Consider the following 17,861-nt stretch of genomic DNA (forward strand, 5'->3'; position numbering starts at 1 on the left):
GATACTTTAGCACAGATAATCACATCCATTAAAGTATTGTTCATCACTACTAATTAACTGCTTTTAACATACCGTGTATTCAAGAGCATGGTAGAAAGACATATGTTGTACTACAAAGACAAAAATCACTCAGTGAGTAAGGGAACTGCTGTCAGTCAATCCTACACATAGTTTAGCAAGCTCACCCCCTGTAATGGCAGATTAAACCTGGCAGATTTGATGAGGCATGATCAGCTCTAGGTATTTCCATTTTCAACAGCAGGAGTCCCCCCACCCCAATGCTACGGCATGTTCTCCTTCATATCTAGCTCAGAAACCACACACGCACACCCTCTGCCAGTTCACCCAGCTCTTAGCAGAAGAGTAAGAACATTTGAGGTAATTGACTTGTATATTCCATTTCAAATTATCCAACTTAATGTAGAACGGAGGGGGCAGGAGCAGAAAAACACTCAGGTCTGAATGAAGTCTATGCTATGACACAGTTGGACGGGTGAAACTAACACATAGCTGCCATTTTCTATAAGAGCTGTTCAACAGTGGAACAGACTAGTTCAGAAGGTGGTGGATTCTCCTTCATTGGAGGTTGTTAAACAGAGGTTGGATGGCTGTTTGTCAGATTTTTTTATTTTTATTTTTTGTTGTGGCTCCTGCTTTGCAGGAGGTTGGACTAGATCAGGCACCCCCAAACTCAGCCCTCCAGATGTTTTGGGACTACAATTCCCATCATCCCTGACCACTGGTCCTGTTAGCTAGGGATGATGGGAGTTGTAGGCCAGAAACATCTGGAGGGCCAAGTCTGGGGATGCCTGGATGAGATGAACCTTTGGAGCTCTTTCAACTCTACAATTCTATGATCAATGCCACACCTCAATTTGACCTTAGTTCATAAATAGGTTGCTGGCTTTACCAAACCTTTATTTTATTTATTGATTCAAGTATTTACATGTTGCCCTTTCACATAAAATATCAAGGTGGTAAACAGCAAAATATCATAAAACAATACAAAATAATCGCTTAAAAGACTGGCTCATCTAAAAAAAAAAAAAAGACTGTACAGGCATGTTGGCATAAAAATCATTAGCAAATACTAAAATTAGATGCATTCCTTGGCTAGGAATTTTCATTTTTGTCTTTATTAAGAGTTGTGACTTCTTGCAACAGAATTGTAACTTCATCCCTATAACGATCGCCCATTACGGCTCAATATCTCATGAGCAGCAAAGTAAAAGACTCAACAGGGAATGGCTATGAGGGAGGTATCTTACCCCTGCTAAATCCCAGGATGAAAAATAAACATTGGTAGTGACTTTGTTTCCAAAATGTGCACTATAGTACATTACAAAACAACTTGTTATATGTGTTCATGAAATATTCCAGATGCTCATTTACGCAGCTGTTTGTCAGTCATCCATTTAATTTTGCGCTGCCACATCCTAATATGCCTTTAGCACTCTGCAACAAAGTTGCACAGGTGTGCTCTGCCCTGTTATTGTACAAAAGTACGGGGTAACAAATAACATGTTCTGCAACAATTCAGAAGGTCAGGAGATAATTTGATCATTTCTGTAACATGTAGATCTCTCTCTCTCTCTCTCTCTCTCTCTCTCTCACTCACACACACACACACACACACACACACACACAGTGTTCATGTTTAAAGAAACATAAAAGTAGTAGTAAAAGTAGTAATTCTATACACATGGTATATCCCTTTGTTCAATGAACAGAAGTGCTTTTGCTCCAGTAGATGCCCCACCAATGAAAGAGGGTAGCAATTTGCATGGATTCACCTCTGCATCCTCTTCTATCCACCAGATAATTGCATTGGGGGAATCCTCCAGACCTGTGAATAAGGTGCACGAAACTGCATTAGGGAGGGGTAGCCAATGCCAATGAAGACGGAATCAGGATTCAAGATGACCTTAACACATTGGAGAACTGGGCCAAAGCTATCAAAATGAATTTTGATAGGTACAAATGTAAGATTCTACATTTAGGCAGGAATAACCAGCTGCACAAATAGAAGATGGGGAATGACAAGCTTAACATGAATCAACAGTGTGGTGCAGCAGCAAAGAAAGCTGATGTTATTCTAGGCTGCATCAATAGACGTTTAGTGTCCTGATAAAGGAAAGTAATAGTCCCACTCAATTCTGCCTTGATCAGACCACACCTGGAGTACTGTGTCCAATTCTGGGCACCACAATTTAGGAAGGATATTGACAAGCTGGAATGTGTGCAGAGGAGGGCAACCAAGATGATCAAGGGTCTGGAAACCAAGCCCTTTCAGGAATGGTTGAGAGAGTTAGTTATGTTTAGCCTGGAGAAGAGGAGACAAAGGAGACATCATAGCCATTTTGAAATATCTAAAGGGATGTCACATAGAGGATGGAGCCACCTTGCTTTCTCCTGCTCTGGAAGCTAGGACCCAAACAAATGCATTCAAGTTATAAGAGAGGAGAGTCCACCTAAACATCAGGAATAACTTTCTGACAGTAAGAGCTGCTTGACAGTGGAAGGTGTTAGACCAGGCTTCCTCAACCTCGGCCCTCCAGATGTTTTTGGCCTACAACTCCCATGATCCCTAGCTAGCAGGCCCAGTGGTCAGGGATGCTGGGAATTGTAGTCTCAAAACATCTGGAGTGCTGAGGTTGAGGAAGCCTGCATTAGATTATCCTTCCTTGGAAGTTTTTAAGCTGAGGTTGGGTGGCCATCTGTCTTTTATGATCTAACTGATTCCTGCACTGCAGGCAGTTGTACTAGATGACCCTTGGGGTCCCTTCCAAATCTACAATTCTCTTATTCTATCTGTCCATTACTGGAGGGCTCTATTAAATCAAAGATTAGTAAAAAGGACTATTTCTGTTTATATAATGATGCAGCTGGACACAATCCTGACCTAGCAGTAAATCTCATTGTATTCACTTGGATGTACTTCTGAGAAGACCTGGATAGGTACTGTAAGTGTGTGCAAGCTTCAGTTCATACACCAATTTGGTGCTTTGGAAATTGGCTCAATTTGGATCAGATTGCTTTCGAAGCAGGGTTCTAGAGAAGAACCCTGATATTGAAAACCCAAAGCATTTTGCCTTCCCATTAACTATAATGGATAAATAAAGGGCTGTAACTTCCCTGCCCCATGTTGGACAAAATCTGCAGGTATAGTAGCCCTTTCTGAATGAACTGAGCCTTTCAAGTTATAGACAGATGGATAAAGTTTGTGCTGGACACCTTTGGCGCCACCCCATGCAGTATGTCTGACTTCTGCATTATTCACTATCTGGAATAATTTTAGTAAGAATAATAATTTTATTATTTAAAGCCCATCCATCTGGCTGGGTTTCCCTAGCCACTCCTGTTAAGAAGGATTCACCTGTGTCCACACATACTTACACACCACACACAATTTGTATGGAAATGTCACAGAAGTGCTTCCAGGCAAGAAGCCTGCCAAATTTCAGAAGAATAGATACAGGGGGGTTAAACGTTGATTTCTGCAGAATGAAAAAGGGGATCACTTTGTTCCGTGGTAGTTTTCTGAGCATTACAGTGGTGCCCCGCAAGACGAATGCCTCGCTAGACGAAAGGGTTTTTCGTTTTTTGAGGTGCTTCGCAAGACGAATTTCCCTATGGGCTTGCTTCGCAAGATGAAAACGTCTTGCAAGTTTGTTTCCTTTTTTGTAAAACCGTTAATACCCAGGGTGCATTGCTTGAAGAGGTGCAGTTGCGACTTGACTTTGAGGAGCAACTCATAGCATGCGGTGTGGTAGCCTTTTTTGAGGTTTTTGAAGACTTTGGTGATTTTTGAAGCTTTTCCAAAACTTCTTTTGCAGCCATTTGGTAAGTTAAACTTTTAAAACTTTTTTGGGGGTTTTTGGATTTTGGGTTGGGGTGTTTGGAATTCAAGGACTTGGTGTTGGGGAGGGGTTTGCAAGAATCTGGAAGCTTGTGTGTTTTCTGGGAGGTTTGGTGCTTTTGAATTTTTTGGATGTGAAGCACTGATTTTTTTTGGGGGGGGTTGCGAAGGTAGGAGCTATGCTGCCATGGGACCCAAGAAGACTGCTGCAGAGGCCGGCGAGAGGAAGAAGGAGAAGGTTACGCTGGAAATGAAGGAGATCATCCAGGAGCTGGTCGAACTGCAGGCAGAGGCTGCGCAGGAGCAGGCCTCGCTGGAAGAGGAGGAAGCAACTGAGGAACGGTTGTCCTCCAAAGAACTGAGGGACATTTGCCTGAGGTGGAAGGATGTGCAGGCTTTTGCACAGCGGCACCACCCTGACAAGCACGTGGCACATGACCTTGCGAACACTTTTGATACGAGGGTCATGTCGCCTTTCAGGGAGGTGCTGAAAAGGCGGATGAAGCAGCAGACCATGGACAGGTTCTTCAGCAAGAAGCAAAGAGTGGAAGAGGAACCTTCTTCGAGTTGTCCCCCAGAGTCTTAGAAAATGTACTGTACACTTTGTTGATTTTTAAATGTTTTTCTGTCATGTTTAGAAACTTAATTTATTGTTCCTTCAATTTTCGAAATGCTCTTTACAGTATGTGTGACTTTAAAGAGCACTTAATAAACTCTTGTTGTACCAAATTTGGCTTTGTTTGGACTTTTTTTGACCATAGGAACGCATTAATTGAATTTCAGTGCATTCCTATGGGATTTCGTGCTTTGCAACACGAAAAATTCGCTAGACGAAAAAACTCGTGGAACGAATTAATTTCGTCTTGCAAGGCACCACTGTATGTCCTTCTCCAGAAATGTGTTATGTGAATCCCAATCTCTAAACAAGCAACGGTCACTGGGGGTTGCTAGCTTTTGTGGCATAAGGTTTATTGGTTGCTAGCTTTTGTGGCATAAGGTTTATTGGTACATATATACAGGCTGAGCATAAAATGAAAGGTTCACAGTATGAACACTCTCACAGCCCCTGCTCCCCCATTAGGTTTCTGGAACCAGCAAACAGCGAATCAGGACTCTCTGGTGCTTTTCAGCTCTAGTCCCAAGACTGACTGTTTTATGGGGGGGGGGGGTTTCTAGACACACCCCTCAATGACTCCACCTCCAGACAGAAGAGAGGGGCGAAGACATATCTGCTTCAGTTCATCTTCCCAAATTGTAAAGAAATTAAATATATGGAGACAACACTTTGGCCCAAGTTTACCTAACAAAGCATCTATTTAACAGACCTTAGAAAAGAAACTGATTTGATCATTCCAGCAGTCCTCTTTCCCCGCAGATTCAAATATTACAGCTAAAAAACCACAGGACTGAAGGGGACCCCAAAAATACATTTATTCTAACCCGAGACTTATTAGAGTGTTAATGACTCATAAGGCAATTGCACTGACTCAATCAGTTGTAGGACGCCACCACTGGCTCCTTGTCACCACCAGCCTCCTGACCCGTTTTCCTCAGGACAAACATGCAGAATTTTAAATTGCTTACTTTCAATAAAAATGCAAAAAGGGAAATTAGAACAAATCTTTCCTGGATGTTTTCTACCCTCCCTCCTTCACTTTTATGTGGCAGAGACCAACCAGCAATAATCAACCAGGGCCATTTAGTTATAGTCTCGTCTTGCTGTGACTAATAGGATGATTGGTTGTATAGCTTCTTTATGGTTGTTCATTATATCACCCTTACATAAAGTAATTTAATTTCAGTGGGATAATTAGGGCATTTCTAATCTAACTGATAGTCTGAATGAAATTAGATTCTCAGAGGGAGATTTGTGTATCGGGAGACTGGTGACCTTTGGCCCCAATTTTCACACAATGTATTAAACTGACAGCCCGACTCCAAAGCTCTGCTCTACTGTATCTTTGCAACTTGTGCTGATCCTGGTGCTACTGGAAGGAACCTTAAACAAGCTCCTGGATCCCAGTAGATTCAAATTGACTAGGAGGTTGATGGTGTAAAGGAAACATGCACACCTCAGATTAATTAAATGGACATTCCAGCAAAGGCATAATCTGAGCTATTCCTGCCCCATGACTCTGCTCTGGAATATCTGAAGTAATAGCAAAGAAAGAAAAAGCCACTGAGCATGTGCAGAATACTCCATCCTCCACAGGCACTTAGTGTGTGAGGACGGATATAGACCGCGCCTGCTGTCCACACCCCCAAACCCATATATGTTCAGCAGAGCAGGTGAAACATGTCCCTACACACCTACAGATCAGAAAATATTGAGTCACTTACCTTTGCTGACTATGCTAGGCTTTCGTTGGTGTTCAGCGAAAGGATCTATAAGTGCTCAGTGTTGTCTCCTTGGAGCCATCAAGACTATGGGTGCTGATCTGGAAACTTGGCTAGAATTCTTCAAGTACTACAGGGTTTTCTTATGGGGTGGTGAGCTTCTGGTTGAGGTTGACCTTAAGGTACATACTGAAGCAGACGGGGATTTGGCCTTTGAGATATTCTATAGAGAAGAATAGGTCAACACACTCAAGTTTGGTCACCTAAATGAAAGTTTAGGTGGGTTCCAAAGCCTCCGAGATAACCAGATAAGTATACTGAGCAGACAATTAATTGACTGCTTTGACTCTGAGAAAGGTGAATAAGGACATTGGCGTCTGGTGTATCTTCCTTCATCAGACATTTGCTGCCACTCAGGCACAGGTTAACATGTGATTAGTGAGGGGAAGAACATTCTTCATGGAAGATCTGCAAAATTTACCTGCTCAACTTTTTCTAGGCAGCTGGAGAGAAATGTAGTAAGGGAAACTAGTGCTTTCCTGTGGCAGGATCAGTGAGGGTCAAAGAAGGATGAGCATCCCAAGGCATTACTCAGAGTGAAGAGCTTTCCCCCTAACCCGCCTCTATGGGCTAGTAGGCTGGGGTGGTGGTCCAGGGTCTTGAATACCCTTGGAATATTTATGTGCCATCCCCCACTCCCATGACTTCATCTCCTACAGCCTATCTTTAACGCAAGGGCTGTGTTGAGAAGAGTGTGGAACTGTCAGCTGCTCCAGGGTTGAGTTTGTCCAGATAAGAGACAGAGGATGATTGAGATAGAGTGTGCACCATCTCACCCATGAGATACATACAGTGGCTGGAGCCATAATATCATCTGATTGCACCTCATTGAAAATTGTTGTCCCTTTGGACATGAGAGGATTAATGGGGCACGAAAGACTGTTTCCAGCTGGTCCAAAACAAAAAGACTGTTTCCAGCTGGTCCCAATCCAAAACAAAGTAAACTGGAGCGGTCCCCCTGACCTCCAAAAAGGGGGTTCAGGGGTATTTAGTATCACAGTTGTAAGTAGGCTTCCCATATTAAATTTACTTCTGCATCATCAAATGTAAGTGAGATGTTAAATTTTGATAATGGTGCATCAACACAGCCCAGAGAGGAGGAGATAAAAAATGAAGACCAACTTATTTCTGGAGTGTAGTCTCCTAGTTGCTGAGGGTGGTATTCAACTACCATAGTCACACTAATGCAAGGATTAGCTGTGGTGTAATTGGATTTCCCTCCTCTCCTCCTCCAGTACTGCTCCATATTGGCTGCAAATCTCTGAAAAGTTGGGGGAGCAGATTTAGGGGATGCGCAAGGAGAGAAGGGGGAAGAACATTCCATTGCACAAGTTGAATCCCTTACTCTGACAGGACATTTTGCTTAGCTTTATGTTGAATATAATGTATTCCAAGGCCAAGGTGGAAAGCCCCCCTTCTCACAGAAAGGAGCCACAGTACTGCCATAAGTTATGTGAAAGCTTTCCTTTCACTGATAGAAAGAGCCACTGACAACTCTGGAGAAGCTAAAAATTCAAATCCAGTTGAAGATGCCCTAGATTAGACTGCAGCAAACTTATATAAGGAGCCAGCTGAGGAAGGTTTGTTGGAGTCCTCTGGGTCTCTTCCCTGCACGGAACAGAGAATGATCCTTGGCACATTAAATGCTCTGCAACAAAAATTATTAGATAAAAGCAATCTTCTTTAAACCTGGCAACCACCACCAAAAAAAGCTCTCTCAGAGAACTCTGCAGAGAATGCCCTCTTGTCAGTGCCATTTATGAGGCAAGTAAACCAAACTATGACTGAGGTATCTAGAGGATCCTCTCTCTGGAGAAATGTGAGAACAGTAGAGTTGCTTATTTGAATCATCTAAACATCCTGCCTACACCTATACTCAGCCTGTATATTTGTAAATAAACTCAAACACTACACAAGTCCCCAATGATCTCTTTCTCCAATGGAAACCAAACCCAGGTAAGTGGTGGACCCCTTAAATGGAATACACCTAACAGTTGTTGTCCTGAACCCTTGGCCTACCTGGCAGCAAGTCAGTGTGCCACGTCCAAAGCTCAAAATCCAAGGGTCAATCCACACAAGAGAAATCCAAAGTTCAGGAATGTGGTTCAGGGTTAATCTAAGTAACCAAGTCTGAAGTCCAGCAGTCAGAATACAAACCCAAAGCACAGTCCTGTGAAGATTCAGGAGCACCCATGTCAAGGTCCCTCAACAACTGGCAGTTGACACAGCACCTCAGCTTTACTGCTCTTTTATATTTTGCCTGTTGATTGCAGCATCTGGGCTTGATGAGGCATGTGACCCTCAGTTGTTCTGAGCCTACTCCAGCTGAGGAATCACACTCCTCTTCCCAGAGCTAGAGAGCCCCACCTGGCTGTGGGCCCTTGCCTGCCTCAGCCTCCTGGAGCACCTCTCCCGCTGCTCCCTAAGCCTCAGAGCCCACCATGTTTGTGGAGACCTCTCTGGCTCTGGTGATGGGTCCTGCTGCTCCGGTTCCTGTGCACTGACCCCCATCCCCTTGTCATCCTCCATCACCCTGTGAGTACCTTCCCCATCCCCAGCTTGCCCTGGTGTGTCCCAGTCCCACCTACACCCCTCGCTGGGATCCTCTTCCTCCTCCCTATAGGCCTACCAGTTCATGACAGTTGTTAATTAAATAATTTGTGTCTTGTCTCTTCATAGTCTTTCTCAGTTTCCACGAAAGGGAGCTTCAAAGTACAATGGACAGTTTTATTGGCCAGTGAGGTGTAGTGGCTAAAGTGTTGGATGAGAGACCCAGGTCCAAATTGTCACAACTTCACACTAAAAAAGCTTACTTGAGTCAGTCATATCATATACCTAAGGTACCTCACATGGTCATGAAGATAACATGAAAGTGGGAGAAGCACATGTCACCTGGAGCTCCTTTAAAGAACACTGAAATACATATGCACCAAATAAATAAATAAATAAATAAATAAATAAATAAATAAATAAATAAAATAACATTTCATACTTACATTCATTGTTCTATCAAAACCACATGCCCACAGTTGCATCATTGTTTATTGTCATATATCCAGGATGAGTGTGAAAAACTGTTGTCTCTTCTCTTTCTGAAACGTCTTTAGGAAAATGTTGGCATGAAGATATTTTAACTTGACTAAATGCAATGTCTCCCTTCAAAAATTCTTCATTAGACTTGCTTTTCAGATCTTTTATCGTCTTTGTAGCTCTCTGTTTTCAAAATCCTTGTTGAACACAGGTTCTTGACATTCTAATTGCAAGCAATATCTTTTCTGTTTTGTTCATCTCTCTGCAGCATACGTAGTTGGATAGTTGTATTTCAAGAGATTAGCATTGTTATGCTGCATGGAAGTCAGGTAACAAATCAAAGCAAACTTCAAATGCTAGGAGAGTTACCAGCAATGTAGAGTTTGATTGCCAGCTTACAATTGTCTAATGACCCATTGGTGATGGTCCATTTCCCTGTTAGATTAAGAGTACAGTCCTGTGCTCTCCCAACACCTGCAAGAGTGGCACAGGACCTCACATTTAAGTATTATCAATGGTAAATATACAGTAAGCATAAAACTGGTGAGGAGGAACAATAATGAGATGGCACCAGGGACAATGCAGGGGATGGGACCTGCATACACTCAAATGTTCAGGCCCAGAAGACTGAAATTGCTGAATTAGTACTTATCCCGAGATTGACTCTATCCACTTAGGTATGAATAAAGACAATGGCTTCCTGTACCATTGCAGGTGTTAATTAGCAATGCTAGGAGGTTTCATCACCATTTACTGCCATTGCAAATGGACATTTAGGCAGTTTGTCACAGACTGTACCTTTTGCATTTCATTGTCATCTGATTCTGCAATTTACACACACACACACACACACACACACACACACACACACACACACACACCGCCCTGCACAACTGAAGATAGCACTTCTGATGAAATGGACTCTAGTTCATGAAACCACATGCCATAATAAATACAGTGGTACCTCGGGTTACAGACGCTTCAGGTTACAGACTCCACTAACCCAGAAATAGTACCTCAGGTTAAGAACTTTGCTTCAGGGTGAGAACAGAAATCATGCTCCGGCGGCGCAGCAGCAGCGGGAGGCCCCATTAGCTAAAGTGGTACCTCAGGTTAAGAACAGTTTCAGGTTAAGAACAGACCTCCAGTACGAATTAAGTTCTTAACCCGAGGTACCACTGTAAAGGCTAGAAGATTCTTCATTGCTTGGGGGTAAACGATGAAGGGTTCAGACACCTCACATGGTTCCAAATATCCTAAGACATGCCAGTAAATGTTTAACATTTGCCAAAGTGCTAATATTCATTATGAAATATCTGTCATTAAATGCTTACCTCCTTTATTCTTTCTGCACACCACAGTAAGATACTGAGCATGAGAGATGAGTAGAATGACTTGCCCAAGGCTGCCCAGTGATTCTATGATTGGATCAAATTTTGTTGTTGTTGTTTAGTCGTTTAGTCGTGTCTGACTCTTCGTGACCCCATGAATCAGAGCACACCAGGCACTCCTGTCTTCCACTGCCTCCCGCAGTTTGGTCAAACTCATGCTGGTAGCTTCGAGAACGCCATCCAACCATCTCGCCCTCTGTTGTCCCCTTCACCTTGTGCCCCCCATCTTTCCCAACATCAGGGTCTTTTCCAGGGAGTCTTCTCTTCTCATGAGGTGGCCAAAGTATTGGAGCCTCAACTTCACAATCTGTCCTTCCAGTGAGCACTCAGGGCTGATTTCCTTAAGAATGGATAGGTTTGATCTTCTTGCAGTTCATGGGACTCTCAAGAGTCTCCTCCAGCACCATAATTGGATCAAATTTAGCCTGTGGATTTATCCAGTCATGAAACTAGCCAGTGAAAGCATCCCTCTAGGAGAGCTGGGACGCGGGCAATCACATCTGATCTCAGATAGCACATGGGTAAAGTAAAGGTAAAGGGACCCCTGACCATTAGGTCCAGTCATGGCTGACTCTGGGGTTGCGGCACTCATCTCGCTTTATTGGCCGAGGGAGCCGGCGTACAGCTTCCGGGTCATGTGGCCAGCATGACTAAACCGCTTCTGGCGAACCAGAGCAGCACACGGAAATACCATTTACCTTCCCACCGGAGCGGTACCTATTTACCTACTTGCACTTTGACGTGCTTTCAAATTGCTAGGTTGGCAGGAGCAGGGACTGAGCAATGGCAGCTCGCCCCATCACGGGGATTTGACCTGTCGACCTTCTGATCGGCAAGTCCTAGGCTCTGTGGTTTAACCCACAGCGCCACCCACATCCCATAGAACATGGGTAGACAAATCTAAAAAAAACCTGGACATAAATTTTCATGGCCCTCTAGCAGTTATGGTGGCTCATTCACCAGAAGTAATGTATTTAGCGTTTACTCTGGAAGTGTATACTCGATTCTGACCAAACTAAGCTTCCTGATGTATATTTTTATAAGAATTTTTTAAAGTGTAGAACAGCTGGTGGGAAAGTGTGAATCATAGAATCATAGAGTTGGAAGAGACCACAAGGGCCATCGAGTCCAACCCCCTGCCAAGCAGGAAACACCATCAGAGCACTTCTGACATATGGTTGTCAAGCCTCTGCTTAAAGACAGTGTTTTGTAAGGCAGTCTAGAGAACCGCACTTCTTGCCATGCCCACTTTTAAAGACTCTGGTCACATCGACTTTTACATACCCACTCCCCAGAGGGTTAACCATGGGTCAAGAAAGGTCAGCCACTCCATGCTAATGGCTATCAAAACATCCTATAGCAATGAATTACACAAACTAATTACATATTGCTGCATTCAGTCCTACTATCTATCAACTGGAGGGGACTTGATTTAGCAGAATAGCATTAACTGACTTCATTACCTCATGTCAAGGAAGAGTTATGTTGTATTGGCGCAGCAATTCCCTTATGTGCTTTATAAAAGTTTATTGTCGTTTTGGAAGAAAATGTCTGCATATATAAGGTGGCATGCCAGAGACATGGAGGGTGCCAAGCCCATAGAGAAGTAAGACAGGGAAGTCAATGTGGATGCTTTTTTTTTACTTCCATTGGAAAATCTGTGTTTTTTCCTTTCCTTTTTGTAAAGGGTTATATCCACTCTGACCAAATGGGGACCAACCCCACTGCCTATTATCACACAGCCTCACTTCCATTTTAAGGATGCCCCTGGAAGGCAATCTCTCAGAATGCCAATTTTCTCTGGGAAAGGTGAATTAAGCGAAGGTGTAGTACCAAGACAAAAACCATCCCTAAGCTTCTGGAATAACACCCTGCAGCTATACAAAGTGATGTCAGTGATATATGTGTGTGTGTGTGTGTGTGTGTGTGTGTATATATATATATATATATATATATATATATATATATATAGGTCAAGACACGAAAGCTTTAGCAACTAATCTACACTTAATGACCCACCCAGTGGTATTCAGAATATCACTCATGAAATCACTCAAGATATCCCTCAAGTAATTAAGGAACAAAAGAAGAAAAGGCACACTAATCTAGGAACTTCCTCTCTGCCCAGAACGTTGGAGGCTATACACCACACCCCTCAACAGTATTTATAGGAACTCAAACACCAGATTCTGCTCTGTTCCAGTAACAAGAAGCCGAAAGCACCAGCCTGAAGATGACGAGTGAGACCTCGTCGAAACGTCGCACAGACACCCCGACTCTTACACGGGAAGACACCCGAAGACACCAAAACCTGCATATATATATATATATATATATGCCTTCTTCTTGTTTCATTTCTGAGTAGGGTTACCCAATGCCCTGTATCCAGGGCAGCTGTCTACCAACTCCACCTGGTATGCAGGCTGAGACCCTACCTGCCCGCGGACTGTCTCGCCAGAGTGGTGCATGCTCTAGTTATCTCCCGCTTGGACTACTGCAATGCGCTCTACGTGGGGCTACCTTTGAAGGTGACTCGGAAACTACAGCTAATCCAGAATGCGGCAACTAGACTGGTGACTGGGGGCAGCCGCCGAGACCACATAACACCGGTCTTGAAAGACCTACATTGGCTCCCAGTACGTTTCCGAGCACAATTCAAAGTGCTGGTGTTGACCTTTAAAGCCCTAAACGGCCTCGGCCCAGTATACCTGAAGGAGCGTCTCCACCCCCATCGTTCTGCCCGGACACTGAGGTCCAGCGCTGAGGGCCTTCTGGTGGTTCCCTGATTGCGAGCAGCAAAGCTACAGGGAACCAGGCAGAGGGCCTTTTCGGTAGTGGCGCCCGCCCTGTGGAATGCCCTCCCATCAGATGTCAAAACGATAAACAACTACCTGACATTCAGAAGACATCTTAAGGCAGCCCTGTTCAGGGAAGTTTTTAATGTATGATATTTTAGTGTTTTTTTGGTTTCTATGGAAGCCGCCCAGAGTGGCTGGGGAAACCCAGCCAGATGGGCAGGGTACAAATAATAAATTATTATTATTATTATTATTATTATTATTATTATTATTATTATTATTATGCATTCCCACTGCTTGGCTTTTTAACAGCCCTGACTGAGGATTCTCCATGCCTGAAACATTGGACAACAGTCACACTTCAGGCACTTAGCCAACAACATCCATCAAGCAGCCATTCAGGTCAGGAACTGTGCCCAAACTGTACTCACCGAACTCTTTTTGCAACCTCAGTTTGTACTCAGTAGCCATGGCAGTACTCTGCTATGTAGCTTCTCCTCCCTGTGTTCTAGGAAAACTCTGCTTCTTTAAGAAAGACTCCAAAAACAAAGAGTGCGCCCCGCCCTTCAAAGATTGCAGATAGGTTTAGTAAGAACACCCACTTTCCATGCCCTGCCAGGGTTATCTACATTCTTCACCTAGTGCAACTAGTGTCTCTCTGGCCGTGCTTTTTTGTGATGGTACATACCAGTAACCTCATCTCTTTTTTTGCTCTCCCCTGTTGCTCATTGGAAATAGGTTCATCCACTCTTTACCCCCCCCTACTTAGATTTAACCAAGTAACTGCCAGTCCATTCTGAATACTAATAGTTTAATTGGTTCTTTTACCATTGTAATAATCAGAAAAAGTAATGTCTAATTAGAATGCCCTTCATTCAATATTTATGACATTTAATAGCCTGGAACTGGGATATCTAATCAAAATAGTGAAGAAGTTTGGCTTGGCCTTCAACACCACCGAAACTTATATCCAAGACCAAACTGAGAGACAGTGATGTTTATTCCATAGCTCTGTTGGTGGGGAGAGGCAGGGGAGAAATGAATCTAATCTCATTCTGCTTTTGATTGGGTTTATCTTATTCTTGCGCTGTGCTATTTTCTGTGCTCCAGTTTCTCAAAAGTTTTCTTCTTCTGTGAAAGAAGCTTTCGTTTTTCGTCATTCTCAGTGGATGGTGGGTTTTGAGCTTAGCTTATCATTGCACAGATGCCAAGACTGGTGTGTTTTCTTTCCAGGGATACGTTTTTTCCAGCCCTCTGCAGCCTCCTTTACTGCCTGTGGCTCCTGATGTGAAGAAGTCTGGTGGAAAGTATTATCTCATGATGTGCTCCCTTGGACTTTTATTAAAGTTCGACACCCAGGAAGGCTGCAGTGCAGACCATTGGTGAGATGATTTATAAAATGAAAAGCCCCTTGCTAAAGAGTTATCTTTTATTGCAAGAAATGAAACTTACAGAAGTTTAAAGTAGGTGCTATAAAAAAAAACTTGCACCCCATCCATAAGAATTTTCCTCAAAATTTCTCTCCTCTTTGATACATTTTAATTTTATTTCATTTCTTAATTAATTTTTAATAAATGTTATTTATTAAATTTGTTTACTGATCTATACTCATAGATCTCAGAGTGGTTCACAACATAAAATCGCAATATAAAAAACAGAAAATACATAGTAAAAACAAAAACAATAATTTTTGGATTGATGGATGAAGAATGGACAGGACAAATGTCCATCTAATTGTCTAATTCCCTCCATCTAATGAGGGGCAAGCAGATATATCCCAATCTTCTGTTCATTGAGGTGAAGTAAAATTAAAAATAAAGGGTATCTTAAATGGCAACCATACGTACACATGCCTGGGAGCAAGCTCCATTGGACACGGTGGGACTTATTTTTGAGTTAAACATGCTTAGAATCATGAAGTTCTGTATTGGTTTGCAACATGCTTGTAAAAACACTCCCATCACCCAAAATGCAGAGACCTGCATATCAAACAGCAGTCATGTTTGCTTTTGCTGAAGGAGTTTACTGTACTGATATATGCAAGTGTAGTGCTGCTCTTAAAGACAACTCCAGGCTTACGTGTGTTTACACTAATACCTAATTTGCAATCCAAAAGGCAAGCGAGGTAGGGGAAATTCTGTATAACCCAGCTCCATATCTGCCATGTTTTTCCATCAGGGAGGTTTGAGGCCAACCAGGACTCACGATAAGTTTTTTAATCTAGATAAACAGGCCTAAGATATCTGACAGCTGTTTCATGCTCTTCATCATCATCTGAAACAATCAGTACGCATTAGAGAGTACTTTTCCCTTTACAAAGGTGATAATTAGATAACAAGCTGAGATTAAAGTAATTACAGTTAGACAGCTGGCAAGGCAGCACAGTCATGTTGAAATACTGTTGATGCTTCAGCATCTGGTTCTAACAACAGCACAGGCTAAAAGATTTTACATTAATTATATCACATAATTTAATATAAACATATTTAATTACAATTGATGGGTGATAAACTGTTCAAGAATGACTTAACCCCTTACAGATGTCAAAATGATGGCAGCGGCATGTTGTTCTTTCCACTTGAGGTGCAACGCTGGAGTCTGGGAGAGAGGTTAGGAGATTCTCACCACTATAAAGCATTCAGAGGCAGCAACAGAGAGAGAGAGAACGATGGCTTAGGTTTTGTTCTGTAACACACTGGAAGCTTCTGCTTGCACTATAGAAGCATATGTTCAGAACGAAGGAGGTTGCCATAATAAAAGTCTCTCCTTTTATTTATTTTTCCTATTTTTCTGCCCTCTTCTAACATGTCCTAGAATCAATATGTATTCATCAGTCCATTGCCCACATATTTCCTCTCTTAATTTCTGGCAATGGCATTTATTTTAGGCACTCATATATGCTTTTTCCCTAGAAAAATAGGTGTTGGCACTCACCATGAATTCACATTTTTTAACAACAATGAAAAGAGGTGCTGGTACTGAGTACCCTTGAGTACCCCAGGGGGGAAAGCACTGGTCATAGGCAACAGGTTCCTCAAACTCAGATTCCTTCCTGTTCCTCTCAGTGTTTTCTAAAGTACCTCTTTGCCCACACCAGAGGAGTAAGTTGAACAGACAGACTCCCACACATATAGCTATCTTAAATATTACAATTATATGTATTTTCCCTATCTACCCATTGCATATTTCAGTCATGTGTCACAAAATTAATCAGGTGAAATATGATAAATATATACAGCTAACAATTAAAAAGTCTCTGTATTCGGTGTGAGCATTTTTGTAAAAATCTTTAACTTATTTTCTTTATTTCTCTGATGTTTGACATCATCTTAAAAATAACTGATAATATTTTCCAAAATTTAATTCACAGACTGGACTTAAATGGGCAACTTACTGTTTTGTGGGTGTTTTTTTAAAAAAAGATTTGCAGGCAGCTTAGAGTTAACATCTTCCTCTGAACATCAGGTTCATTAGTACTAACAGACATGTACTCCATCTGGGACCAATATTTTGGTAGCAAATTGTGTTGTCTAGCATAAAATGACATTGTTGTAAACATTTGTATTGCAGTTCATTTACCGTGAATCATCAGATGGGATGTTGGTGCATATAGTATATTCTTCCCTACTGTTATTGCCACGGTTTTTCATTTACTGGCTATTGTATAAGCCAGTCTTCACTAATCTAGTGCCCTCCGGATGCTTTAGACTACAACTATGAACAGCCCAGTCACACAACCATTCTTGTAGTCCTAGAGGGCATCAAGTTGGTGAAAGCTGGTCTAAGCCAACAGGGGACAGAAAAATCTCCTCCTTATGTTTTCTATGTCCAAAATAACCATGGCTTGCACCCAGACTTGCCTTTCCAGAAATTGAAAGGATCCTTCTACTTATGAAGGGACTGCAATCCAACAGAGATTCATGCTGGAGGAAAAGGAAGGGGACAGTCTAAGCCCCTGTAGCCTCCAACACCAGCTTCCACGTTGGTCTGTAAAATAGCTCAAACAACTTTTTGGGAGACTCAGAAGGTTGTAGGGGAGAAGGAGGACCAGCAAAAATTGCCTGCCCCACATCCTTCCTTCAGGGTCTCAAGTACTGTGCTGAGTTCCACCCATGTTTTTTTCTGGATCTTATTCCTTAAATTTTACTGCCAAGCAACACTATTACAACCCAAATGGCAAAGCAGCAAAATTAAACTTCTTCCCTAAAGATTAAATGAAAAATGTAGGGTGGTCTAGCTATAGGACGTGCAATAATGACTGCAACTAGGATTTCAGTAAGATCACAACCCTATGCTTGCTTATTTGGGAGTAAGTCCCTTTAAACTCAATGGATCCAACTTCTGATTTGAAATGCATAAGAACTCGCAGTGCTAAAATGTATTACA

This window comes from Podarcis vaucheri (assembly GCF_965113315.1).
Source record: "Podarcis vaucheri genome assembly, chromosome: 1".
Taxonomy (NCBI): domain Eukaryota; kingdom Metazoa; phylum Chordata; class Lepidosauria; order Squamata; family Lacertidae; genus Podarcis; species Podarcis vaucheri.